The following is a 13,725-nucleotide window of genomic DNA, read 5'->3' on the forward strand; positions in this document are numbered from 1 at the left end:
TTAACATTACGTTTCATATTAACTTATCATTCAACATATTCAAATTAACTATAAAGTTGAACTCAACTATTTAAAATCACATCAATATGAAATTCTATAGAAAATTAGGAAGAATTAGGAGAGGGAAGTTAACTTAAGGTTAAACATAAATATTATAATTATATATTTATTTATTTAAATATAAACATATATATTTTCGGGCCGGGTTTCGGGGACGGGGACGCCAATACCATCCCCTCCCCATACCCGTCGGGGATTTTTCAAGTTCGGGGATCCCCGTACCCGGTACCCATTTAGACCCGAAATCTCCCCCCGTTAGGGTCGGGGACCCGACGGGGACCCGCCCCTACGGGGATTTTTGCCATCCCTAATTACAGTGGTACTTCTCATCCTCTGATTATTCTAGTTTTATAACAAAAGTCCTTATTATCTTTATCATTATCACTATCGCTATCCCTATCCCTATCCCTGTCGTGTTATTACTGTGTATTTAATAATTAAAATTATTGATTCAAAGTTTTGTGAATGGGTAGGGATTAGACAACCACTTTGTCGATAATCTGAATGACGGGTCCTCTGGTGGCTACGGGGTTGAAGGTAACAAAGAAATATCTATCTCTTTTAACCAGACTGATGCTCACTGCCTCCTCACTTCGCCGACTTTCACTAGATTCACGTTTCCTTTTTCCTTTAGTTTTTTCCTAACTAAAAAAAAAAATTATACTTGGTGCGGATGAAATTGGACACAAATCCGTCCCCTTCGATCATTACCAATCTCTTGACTTGGGTATTTGAGTTGAATCGTATCCAAATTCTCACTCTTTCTTCTTCTTTTTTTCCTTTTTCCATTTCGAATAATATTTTTCAGTGTTGGTCCTGCGATTGTGTTAGAATCATCTTCCCTCAATATCGCTTATATATCAACATAATGATTTCATATTTTTCAGTCTTTGCGAAGCACTTCATCTTCTTCCTTCAGCCAAAAGAAAGAAAGAAAAAACTCAAGCGTGGCTCTCCTATTAGCAAACAAATGATACAACTATTTCCAAGTCATCCTCTTTGGAAGAGGAATCCATGAATGCTAATTACTAATTTGTGATAAAACACCACACCACAATGTTGGTGTAAGTGGTTCGATACAAGCCATGATGTGTAAGTCTCACATCGGAGAATAAAACAAAAATATATCGTTCAAATATATAGGTGGTCCACTGCTAATTGCACCGATGCCTTTTGTGATAAAACCTCACACCTAGAAGTCCATTGAGCCTTCTCCCTCTTAGATGGTTAAGGTGGGAAGGGACAATATCGATTCATGCTTTGAACAGGTAATAGACTTCTGTTACGCCTGTTGCTACAATACATACATTGAACCAGTCATTTGAAACCCCTTCTCTCCCATTGGCTAAAGCAGTCATTAAGTTCAACATGTATGGTTCCGCCTAGCCCTCCCAATTATTCCACTAATATTCTTAAGATTTTGCATAAATTGGTGAAATTAAGTATGTACCCAGAGTTCTAAAACAGAGGAAAACAGGGGAATAATTTAAGGAAACGTTGCATTCGCAATGCCCTCACAATATTTTCTTTTAACGGAAAAAAGGATGTCCAGAATGCCTAACAACTAAGTAAAAATATCATGTATTTTCAATATTTCATATAAAACAAGATAATAAAATAAAATTAAAAATTGATTTATTTTGGCTGATGAACACATGACTCCATTGTCCAAGATATACTACTGTACTAGTGTTGTAACTAGCATGAAATGCAAGGCGTGTCTTAAATATTCAAACTCTACTTTGCAAATCAAAATAAATTCAAGTACAAACAGATCTGCTCAGAGGCAGATAGCCTCACTCTCACTCACCCCCTGGTTTCGATAGATATTCTTGGCGCCCCTACTCTTATCTGAAATTGTTCACTCAAACCAAAATCTCCCCCCTTTCTAAGATGCTGGGCGTGCTCATTCCATCCACATTGGCTTGCTGCATAGCACAACATCTCTATCCACACCTTAGCTATCATTTCCCATTTCTCTTCATTTCCCCATTCTTCCTCTGTTTCAAGTGATTGCAACTGTTTTGCAAGCCTACACCCGGTAAATAATACTGTCTTGCTTCTATCCCCAATCACACTCTCTGGATCCACGTCTGTGTTCACCTCAAGCAACACTTGACGGGCACGGCCTTTTCCATGACTACCACTTATGATACTTCTTCTCTTCTCAAAAAATTTTGTGGCCTCAGCACAAGTATCCCGGAACCTAATTTTCCCAATTCCCTTTGGCAACATGAAAGGGCGCGTCACGAGAATGTGCATCAGGTAATTCGAGACCAACTTGCTGAAATTTTGTTTCGAATCGGGAGTAGGGATCTCCTGATATTTTTCTAGGTCAGTATAGTAGCACAAATCCGTTGCTATGTGCCACAGAAGAATGCTCTGGTCGAAAGGTACTTCAACCAAGCTCCAATTCAATTTTTCAACACAATTTGTCTTCTTTAGCACTTGATCACCTCTCCAACTCAACACTTGGCTAACATGACTTTCGCTTCGAGCAACTTTGAGTTGCTCAAAGATAAACTGTTTCATTTTAATAGGGACATCCTCTAAAGTTGAATAGCAGTACTTCTCCCAAATGTCATAGGTGCCAATGAACTTTTGAATTCCACCAAACTTTATGGGCTTCTCTTTTACACAAAAATCAATGAGATTGAATTGTGTCATGGTTCCAGACCACCCTTTTTCATAGCTCAATTTCAACCGGAAGTAAGAGTTTGCTCGATAGATAGGTGGAGCAAGCGTATGTAGACGCTTGATTAACCAATATTTAGGCTGGCTTAACCAATGTTTATACTTGCTTAACCAATATTGTGTCCAATCTGTGAGAACTAGTGCAGCGATAGCATATAGCTCAAGGGCAATGGCTCCAACAGACAACAAGTAAGTGATAGCCACATCAATGGTTGAATAACGATGCTTATCAATGACGAGACAAAAGATAAAAAATGTGGAAATGCAGCAAACAAGGCTGATGGAGCGGAAAATGATACCTGTGAGAGAATACACCACGTTTGCCTTTGTGTACAGCACATCATACATAAAGCCAAGCTCAATCTCCAGTAGTTTGAAGACGTAATCGAATGGATGGTCGCCGATCATGTAATGGCACCATCGTTCATCATAATGATCAAGGATCAAATCCGCACAGAGACGCTTCAAGATTTTGAATAATTGATAGGCTTCATGGATTGGTTTGGCTTCAGCAATAGTGGGATGAACTCCAGGTACAAATGGAGCTTCAGGGATCATAGAGAAAGCTGCAGGCTCTCCCCGAATTTCTTTGGAATAAACTTCAGTGGCAAACTCAGCATAATCACTTTGGTTAGGGGGTGGGAGCAACAGCTCCCTAAATCTCTCACTGCTTGCAGAACGCAATACCCAAGTCCTCTCCCCATACTTGATAATTCCGGAAACAAAAATCGGTATTGCTAGTAAGGAGAGCTGGTACTGGCTTGTTGTCCATGACTGTAAAAAGATGTATAAAGCCGTTCCAACCTCCACAAGTAAGCCCAAGAGGTGCCTCAGCCAGAGCGCATTGTCCTCCAATGAGTAAGCAGTGATGGTGTCCGGGCCACCGAGGTGAAGCAGAAGAAAGGGCACCCAAAAAACCATCAGGATTTGGCTGCTGTTTGAATGTGTGGAACTTTCTGGATCATTTTCTCCTTGTTGGAAGCTGGATATCATTCCGAGGGCAACCGCGGCAACCCAATCTGCTGATAAGTATGCCGTCCAAGTGACGATTCTGAGCCAGGGTTTTGCAATGTACTTGCGTCGACTTCCAAAGAGTATTAGCAGGATTTGTAAGCACAAACTGATTACAACCATAATCCTAACGTCCCATTCGTTCCATAGTTTCCCCACACTATCTGGAATAATTTTCACCATCCTGAAATGAAACTGGTGGCAACTAATTATATTTAAAAATTGCAGACTCAGGCAAGGCAACTAACTGAAAAGAAATGAAAGCTAACCCGATGCCTTTGGTTCCACCAGTGAGCAGTCAATTCCCTGAAGAAGATACCATCTTCCCCTCTCTCTCTCTCTCTCTCTCTCTCTCTCTCTGTGCTGTCTCTATCAACAGGCACTTTGTCTCTTTACAAGTACTGTTCGAAGCCGTAGCCGTTCAATCTTGAGGCAACCCACTACTATCTAATCCCCTCCCCCATAACTAATGACAGAAAAAATTATTCGAATATATAGCTTTAACTTGTATCAGTGTTGTGGGGTCAGGAACAAGCTGTGTACGTGGTTATCTTTGCAGAATGGCACTCCTTGCGTGGCTGTGAAGAAAGAATGTGTGACTTGTATACCTCAAGTGTTAAGAGCGATTGTATATGCATCCGGGAGGTCACATGTTTGATTCCCTCTCTCCTCAATATCGCTTTTGTTAAAGAAAAAGAAAAAGAGAGGTTACGGAGAGACAGAGCCATACGACTAGTGCTGCGCATGTATATACCTTTCTTAGATCTCTCAAATTGTAAAGAACAAATGTATTTTCCTCATGAATTTTCTTTTTTGGGTTGATATGGGTAGGAGATTTTTGAATTTTTTTGTTGTTGTTGTTGTCGGAATTGAGTTTCATTCAATAGAAGGCCAAAGCCAGTTACACAAACGTTGAACCCAAAAAATGAGTTCAACCAAATGCAATACTAAAGGCATAGAGCCCACTATAGTTATTAAACTCACGAAAGACATAATGCCTATATAAAGGCAAAAGCTCACAAAACACAACACACACACATAGAAAACCCTAAGACAAAGAATAGGGAAATGTTGCACCACCCAAAACCCACGAGCTGCGTCACCAAAGCAAGACCACCACCGCCGAAGAGAAACTAGTAACCAAAGCTACAAACAAAATGGTGGTGGACAAGCCACCAAAGCTACCAAGTGTGCTACCGTAATCCAAGCAATAAGTGACACATGCAGTTTAAAAGCATCCTCCACCCATGGAGTAGAGGAACAAATGATGGTGGTGGAGAATAAACGCCGAGACGCAGCCGCCAACGATGGAAGGAGAAAATACATAGTCTGTAAACACATGAAAATAAAAACAAAGCCAATGACGCTGAAACCACCACAGTCGCGGCTTATGCCATTGCTGCCACTATTATCTCCGCCAAAGACACAAGAGGGAAAGGTCATGTGGGGATCGGAAATTGTGAGAATGTGAAGGTAAAGAGTCCCACATTGGAAAGTTGTGAAACCTTGCAAGGGCTTATAAGGAGTTGGGCTACTCCTCCATTACCAATTGGTTTTGGGGTGGAACCTCAACTTCCTTCAAAATGATAGAAAATTGAGGCATAAGCCTCAAAGTTCACCCACACAAAGAGGGAAGGGGGCCACAAAAATGGACCAAGCAAAGAGGAGAAAACCTCAAGCAAACACCCACAAAAGGGGGAGAATGAGCCACAAAAATGAACACCATATCAGGAGGAACATAGAGCAAATGAGGAATAGAGTAGGGGAAGGAAGGGGAGAAGGGAGGAGGAGTAATAGTGAAATCCTCTTCCCCACTCAAGCTATGCGGCGCTCGAGAAAACTTTTTGGGGAGGTGGCTAGGGTATATATTTTTGAAATTAATTAGTGGATTCCTTTTCTCTTTCTGAAAATTATGATGAGCATTCAAAAAAGTGAAGTTTAAGAAAAATATTTTTGAGTTCTATTAGATGGATGTTATGTTCACCTCCAATTTGAGCTGGTTTGGCCAATGTAGATGACGTACGGTGCAGCATGTATACTCACCTCAAGTGTACATCCTATACTAGTAGATACATATATACATACATAGAACCATTTTCGCAGATATTTTGGAATAAAAAAATGTATCAGTAAGTAATAACCTTTCTTTCATAGTCAAGTACTTTGGAGGCTAAGCCTTCTGGCCATTGAACTAATGCTCCTTGGAAGAGGAGGCCTTTGACAGCCACCCCTCCATCGATGGAAATAGTTTGGCCAGTTATGTGAGAGGCCCTGGCAGGCACATAAATGGTACCAAGGAAGACACCTCTTGGGCTCTCCTGGGCGACCTAACAGGGTTCAAGAGTTAATGATCTTCGAAGTTTTTTCGTTTTCAAGAACATGTATAGAAAACAAAACGGATATTCAAACCCAAAAAAAAAAAAAAAACAATGTATAGGACAAATATATTAGTAGCTGCTAAATTCCAAGCTTGTGAAGTATAAATTGTTAATGTATGCATTTTGGGTTTTTCTTTTGGCTTCCCTTGACAACTTTGTAATAGGATTTCTATTGTTATTTATCAAGCTCAAGTTTAGATTGAGAATAGCTTCTCTAGGTGTTCTTAACTAACAACTATCATATGGAGGTTCATGCAAATTGACAAAGGTAAATTGTGCATTGCATAACATTGCATTATACTGTTTTCATAAAATGATGACTAGTCATCTGTTTCTTGGATGACTAGTCATCCTTGCTCTCCAGCTTGATAACCAACTTTTTTGTCCTATTCCTTTTTCTCTCTCTCTGCTGCCACATGGGATTCTGACCTAGGAAACTTTTGTGTGTAAATACCAAAGAATTCTTCTTTGGGCAGCCGTCACTTTTGGGGGAGAAGTTTTGGAAAGTTTCATAGCAACCTTTTGCTTCTTCTTCCTCAAGAGTAACCTTCATATTTTTCATCTTTGAGTTTTCCAAATTGTTTCTTTTTGAAAACTGCATTTGAAATATGAAAAATTCATCTTGCTAGATCAAACACTCTATCATATTCATCTAGGTCAGATTCAAGATTGATTTCTTCAAGAGTATGGTTTCTTGAAGAAATTGGTTATTTTCTCCATGAATCCAAATTTCATTTTTGTATGAGTTAGAGCTTGCAAGCTAGTGCCATGGGATGAAAGAGCTGGAGAAGGAGCTGCCATTGCCATGAAGAACTGAGCTTCACGCTTTGCTAAGTTGGAGAAGAAGATTGCACAAAGGAGGTATTGCTCATCTTCCTAAATAGATCTAGGTTTTGCTTGAGCTTGCTTGTGTTCCTTTGTAAGAATCTTTTTTTACTTAGTGGATTGCCTGGTCGGTTGATGACCCCCAGTTTTTCCCAATGGTGGGTTTCTGGGTGAACAATTTCTGATTGCATCTCTGTAATTTTTCTGGGTTTCTATTCTTGGTGGTTGACTAGTCATCGCATGAATTTCTGGGTTTGTGTTCTTGGTGGTTGACTAGTCATCGTATGAATTGTGGTTGACTAGTCATTGTATAAATTCTGGGTTTGTGTCCTTATAGTTGACTAGTCATCATTATATGCTGTTTGGTGTTTACTTGATTATGATGATTTCACACACTTTCACCATAGTTGTTGCTAGCATAGGGGATGCCTAGATTGACGGGTCCTTCTGAGTGCCTAGGTTGTCACTAGTAATTCTCTAGGCTTGCAGGTACATCTTGGTATGCTCTGTGTATGTTATTGTTTGGTATAATTCATATATGACAGTTGACTAGTCATAAGAGTATTTGGTCAAGGTCTAGAGTGTGTGAAGGTTGTTGCGTTCTTGATTGAATATCTTTTAAATTTACCCCTCGTCACCTAAGTACCAATTTCAATTGGTATCAGAGCCCCAGCTCTAAACATAAATAGAGAGATCCTTTGGGTGCTAGTTGGTATTAGGTGTGCAAACATAAAAATGGATCAAATTGCTCCTTGCATTCATGATGAGCTTGCCTTGTTTGTTAAGAATTATAGAAGGGTTGTCAAAGATAAAACCAAAGTCACTAGGAATTGTCAGAATCTTCCTAGTTCGTCTACATGTGTGTCTCAAGACAATGTTTTTAAGGAGATGAATGTTTTGGACTCTTATGGCTTTAGGGAGGACAAAAGTTTGAAAGGTCTTGTAAAGTGCTATCTGTGTGGTGGTGCTGGTCACATTGATGTGGAATGTGCAAATAACCACAAGACAAAGTTTAATGGGAGAGAAGAGTCAATTAGTGCACAATGGAGTGATAATGGTAGTGATGATTCCAATAACTATATCACTTCATCTTATGAAGAGGCAAATAATTTTGCCCTTGTTGGTTCTGTTCATAACTCTAGCCTTGCTAGAGTTCATGTAGTTAAGGAAGAATCTGTGTCTAGAGATGATATGCAAGATGACCAGTCATATAGAGAACAAGATGACCAGTCATACAAGGAACAAGATGACCAGTCATACAGGGAACTATGTGAAAAGTATGATATGCTTTTCAATGAAACCTGTAATTTCAAAGAACATAATCTCATGATGAAAGAAAAGGTCAAGGAACTTGATGAACTGAATGAAACTCTCAAAATGGCCAAAAAGAAGTTGAGTGATAGCTTGTATGAGAATGAAGTTGACATGTATGAATTGTATCATAAAGTTAGCACTCTTGAAAAAGAAAATTCTGATTTGATTAAAAAGTTGAATGTACTTGAAAATGACAAATCCTTGTTTCTTCATAGACTGATTTTATTTGAGTTTGAAAAGTCATTAGTTGAGCATGAAAATGTAGTCGTGCATGATAAGTTTGTGGTTGAAAATTCTGATTTGCAATGCATGTTATTTGAGAAAGACATTGAGGTTCAAAACTTGTTTGAGATGATAAAATCACTTGAAAACAATATGGTTAAACAATCTGAATCTTTTGATGCTTTACAATTTGACAATATAAGATTGGATCATGAACTTAAGTTGGAAAAAGAAAAGATTCAAGGTTTAACCATTGGTGCTGGAAAGATTGATAAAATGCTCAATTTTGGAAAATTGTTCGGTGATAAAAGAGGTTTAGGATATATAAATGAGTTTTCTACACCTTCATCATTTGAGACAATCTTTGTCAAAGATGTGTCAACTCAAGAAGCTCCAAAATTTGTTCATGGTCTCAACTTGGGTTTTGATTCCATGAATATTGTTTCTAAGGAAAAGCTGTCTCTTCCACAATCCAAATTTGTGCCTACCTGCCACCATTGTGGTGTGAAAGGACACATTCGACCTAGGTGTAATATCCTTAGGATTGAGTCTCAAGTTTCCAAAGAAAGTGAGTTTAAGACTCATGTGTCATCTTTTAAGGGGTATGCGACTGTAAAGTCTGTGGTTTGTACAAGAGATAAACATTCTTCACTTGCAAAATTTGGTTTCCTACAACCAAAAAGGTTCATTCCTATATGCCATCATTGTGGCACATTAGGACACATTAGACCAAAGTGTTTTGATTTTAGGAATTTTGAGCAAAAGTCTTTTGTTCATTTCAAGAAAGTAAATGATGACTCACTTCAAACTCAAGTGAATGATCTTCTTTATAAAGTTGTCAAAATTCCTAAGGTGATCTCTTTGCCTCATAAAGTCTCAAAAGTGAAGCAAGTTTGGATCAAGAAGGAAGACCATGTTCTTCCTCATGTTGGTGACTAGTTTCTTTATCTTATGTATCTAGACCATTCTCTTGTTTGTGTGTGCTTCATGGAGTCTAGATACATTGTCATGCATTTGCACCTTGTTCTTTTGTTTTATTAGGATTCATTTGTTTTATTATTTTTAAATGTGGTCATTGCATGCATGTCTTTCAATCATCTCTCTCACAGTGCTTTGAATCTTGGGTGATCAACAAAATGTCATGTTCTTTTGAACTTGTTCACATTTATCTTATTGGTTTTGTCCAAACATTTTCCCTTGGTGGCAAGAAATACATCCTAACCATTGTAGATGACTTCTTTGGGTTTATATGGGTCTCATTCTTGCTTAAAAAATCAGATCCTTTCAAAGGTTTAAATATGTCTGCCATCTTTTACAAAAAGTTAAGATGACTAGTTATCTGCCTCTTGTTAGAATTAGAACAAATCATGGTTCTGAGTTTGAGAATTCTCAATTTCTAAAATTTTGTGTGGAGATGAGAATTAAGCATGAGTTCTCTGCACCTATTACACCTCAGCAAAATGGTGTTGTGGAGAGAAAAATAATAATAATATAGAGTTCTTGTTGAGATGGCTAGGGTGATGCTAAATAGCAAAAATTTTGCTAAAGCTGTAAATACAGCTTGTTACATCTTAAACAAGTGTTTTTAAGGTTTGGTATCAAACAAACTCCATATGAGCTTTGGAAAGGTAAGAAACCCAATGTGTCTTATTTTAGAGTATTTGGTAGCACATGTTATATCTTAAGAGATAGGGAACACCTTGCTAAGTTTGACTCTAAAAGTGATAAAAGAATTTTTCTTGGGTATTCCACTTCAAGCCGAGCCCATAGAGTATACAATCATAGGACCGGAACCATCATGTCAATATTGATGATTTTGCTGGATCTACTAAGATGACATTCGATGAGGATGGTCTTTTATCTCCTATGCTTGAGGGAGAATCTCCAGGTATGGATCTAGTGGTTGACCTGTCAACTTTTGACAATTCTATTCCAGTTGACCTGTTAACTTGTCATAATCAACCTTAGAATCTCAGCTCATCTGTCCCTGTTGAAAACTCTCTATATAAGCAAGATAGGAAGCCTACTCTACTTGACTGCAAGTAGACCTGACATTTCCTATAGTGTAGGAGTTTTGTGCTAGGTTCCAAAGTGATCCCAAAGAGTCTCATTTGTTTGCTGTCAAAAGAATCATAAAATATGTGAGTAGAACTTTTGAGTTTGGGTTGTGGTATACCTATGACACTTGTGTCAATATTGTTGGGTATAGTGATGTCAATTGGGCAGGTTGTAGTGATGGTAGGAAAAACACTTCTGGGGGGGTCTTTTATGTAGGCAACAACCTAGTTGCTTGGCATAGCAAAAAACAAAAATCTATTTCTTTATCCACTGCTGAAGCAGAGTATGTTGCAACTAGGAGTTGCTGCACTTAACTTCTTTGGGTGAGACAAATGTTGGAAGACTATGGTCTTGCTTAATCATGCTTTCTAATCTATTGTGACAACATGAGTGCCATAGATATTTCTAAAAATCCTGTTCAACACTCTAGGACTAAGCATATAGACATTAGGCACCATTTTATTAGAGATCTTGTGGAAGACAAAATTTTATCTTTGAAATTTGTTCCCTCTGAGAAACAGCTAGCAGATATACTCACCAAGGCCTTGGACTTTCAGAAACATGTCACACTTAGGTAGTCCATTGGCCTTTGCTCAATTGATTGATTAGCTTGTATGTTCCTTATCTTCAGCACATTGCAGAACTGTTGACTAGTCATCTTCGTTTTAGTTGACTAGTCAAATATAAATTTTTGTTTACTTGGTGTGCAAATGTCAAAAACATCTGTTTCTTCTGATCTCTGATGGTGTGAAGTTTGAATCATTTTATGCTTTGCCTGATTTGTGCATAATTCCCCTCTTTCTAGTTTGGAGCCATTAGATGAAATTTTTTGGTGTTTTAACGTCCTCTTGGTGAGACAAGTGTTGTGATCCATTGTGGGCAATCATTGTTATAATCTCCTATCTTATCTCACTCTCTTAGGCAATTTGTTTAAAAAAAGAAAAAGAAAAAGGGAAGTGTGACCAATGTAGTCACGACTCTAGGAAGGTGTAAGGTGATATGATTGAAGAATCTAGAGCAAGAGCCACAAAATTGGGCCACTGAAGCACTTAAGTCTGGGATGTGCAAATAACAAACATAATAAATTGCCAGATCGAGTGATGAAAATCAAATAGGTTGAGTCTATGCTTTGAGTTTGTCTTGAAGGTTCATTACAAGAGTGATATTTCTTCATCTCTTGTGTTTTTCTTTTGGCTCTGAACCTCCTCTGTCCATCTTGCCTCTAATTCGTATTCTATCTATTAGAGTTAGTTGGAATTGTTTTGTTTGCACATGTGGTTACCTTCTCTCTCTCTTACTTACTGTGCTTGAAGACTTGGACTAGGCTATAGTAGCTAATACATCGTTGATCACTTGATATATTTGCTAGTTCATGTTTGTGTTTTTAAAACCAAAATCATGTCTTCTTCAGGGTCGATACTAAAATTGCTGCTTGTTATGATATTGCTTGAGTTCACTAGTCAACATATGCTCATGCTGATTGTGGTTGACTAGTCGTCTGCTTAATAGGGATCTTGTGACTTTTGGTGAAATTAATTTTCACTCTCTAAGAACCAAGACCATTGGTTATGACACAAAACACAAAGGTTCACTTGTCTTCTCCTTGTCTCATTTACACCTTCTGTTTCAACACTGGTACTGTGTTTATGTGTGGTCGTGTTTGGATGATGCCACTTTGGTCTATGACCCTATCTTAATAAGTTGTGTTCCCACATTCAATGATTTAGCCTAATATAATCTTGAAATCCTTACGAGTCTGTTGTGCTATATGAGTTTTGGATTGTTGGCTAATTTATTTTGTTGGGGGAGTTTCTTTGAGATGCATGTGTTTTGGCAACATTCTTGCTGGTTGTTTTTATCATTTTCATACATCAATGTTGCCTTCCTAAGCCTTATCTCGATTGATTTGCTCTCTTTTGTTCTTGGCTGTGTCTATGAGGTTGTTGGTCTTTTGATGCCACCTCAAATTTTAGACATGCGTGACTAGTCCATTTCATAGTCCACTCTCTTCTCCTTGTGCTTTTTGGAAGCTATGTTGTGTTTTTTGGACATCCTAGAGACTTATTTCTTGTATTCTTTCTCACATGTCCTCAATTTTGAGCAAAAGAGACTTATTTCTTGTATTCTTTCTCACATGTCCTCAATTTTGAGCAAAAATTTAGGGTTCATCTTGCATGGTGCTTTCTTCAAATTTGACATTGATTGATGCCTTAAATTTTGAAATCTTGGTGCCCTATCTTGATTTTACACTATGGTGTGTAAAGAAAAATTCATTGGTTGTCCCTTGTTTTGATAAATATATTGCTTAAACTCTGTCTTTTTAGGGGAGTTTCTTTATGTGTAATGTGTACACATTGAAATTAAATTCAGCCACTTGATTTTAATTGCTTTAGGTATGATTCCTTGCAACTTGTGCTCCATTTCTTATTCTTTTTAGTCTGATGCACTTTTGTGTTTGTTGGCTATTTATGGACAGTTTGCTTGATTAGTACATCAAAGGTTAATTCCTTTATGTTATATGATACTCAGGGGGAGTATTTTTGGACAGGTTGGGTGGTATATTTTTGTAATCTCATTGTGCGGATCTTTTTGCTTGGGTAGTCTGTGCAACTTGATAGGAGGAGTTTTCTTGTATTGTTTTGAGCAAATGCTGTTTTGCTTTGTAATCAAACCGTGTCATGTGCATATTGTTCAAATCTGATTATGTGACTTGTGTTTAATTCACTTGATTACTGTTTCTCTATATTTGCCTTTTTGCTCTTTCCTTATCAACAAGGGGGAGAACACTCTCAACCCCATATTGCATATATTGCATATTGCTTCAAATTTCTGTGATATAATATGCTTGTCTTGTGCCTGGAGTTTGGTTGTTGTTTTGCAGGTTCTTCATTTCATCATCTCCATAGGTTTGGTTTTGGGTTGAGTGTTGTTAGAGAGTGTGTTGTCAAGGAAAGCCAAAAAGGGGGAGATTGTTAATGTATGCATTTTGGGTTTTTCTTTTGGCTTCCCTTGACAACTTTGTAATAGGATTTCTATTGTTATTTATCAAGCTCAAGTTTAGATTAAAAATAGCTTCTCTAGGTGTTCTTAACTAACAACTATCATATGGAGGTTCATGCAAATTGGCAAAGGTAAATTGTGCATTGCATAACATTGCATTATA

General features: G+C 38.0%; 1 protein-coding gene across 1 annotated transcript in view; it reads right to left on the bottom strand.

The window, feature by feature from the left end:
* Positions 1-13,725, bottom strand: part of LOC117630020 (tropinone reductase homolog At2g29330-like) — a 59,043-nt gene that overhangs the window by 5,413 nt on the left and 39,905 nt on the right. The window lies entirely within an intron of this gene.

This window comes from Prunus dulcis, chromosome 6 (assembly GCF_902201215.1).
Source record: "Prunus dulcis chromosome 6, ALMONDv2, whole genome shotgun sequence".
NCBI classification, from domain to species: domain Eukaryota; kingdom Viridiplantae; phylum Streptophyta; class Magnoliopsida; order Rosales; family Rosaceae; genus Prunus; species Prunus dulcis.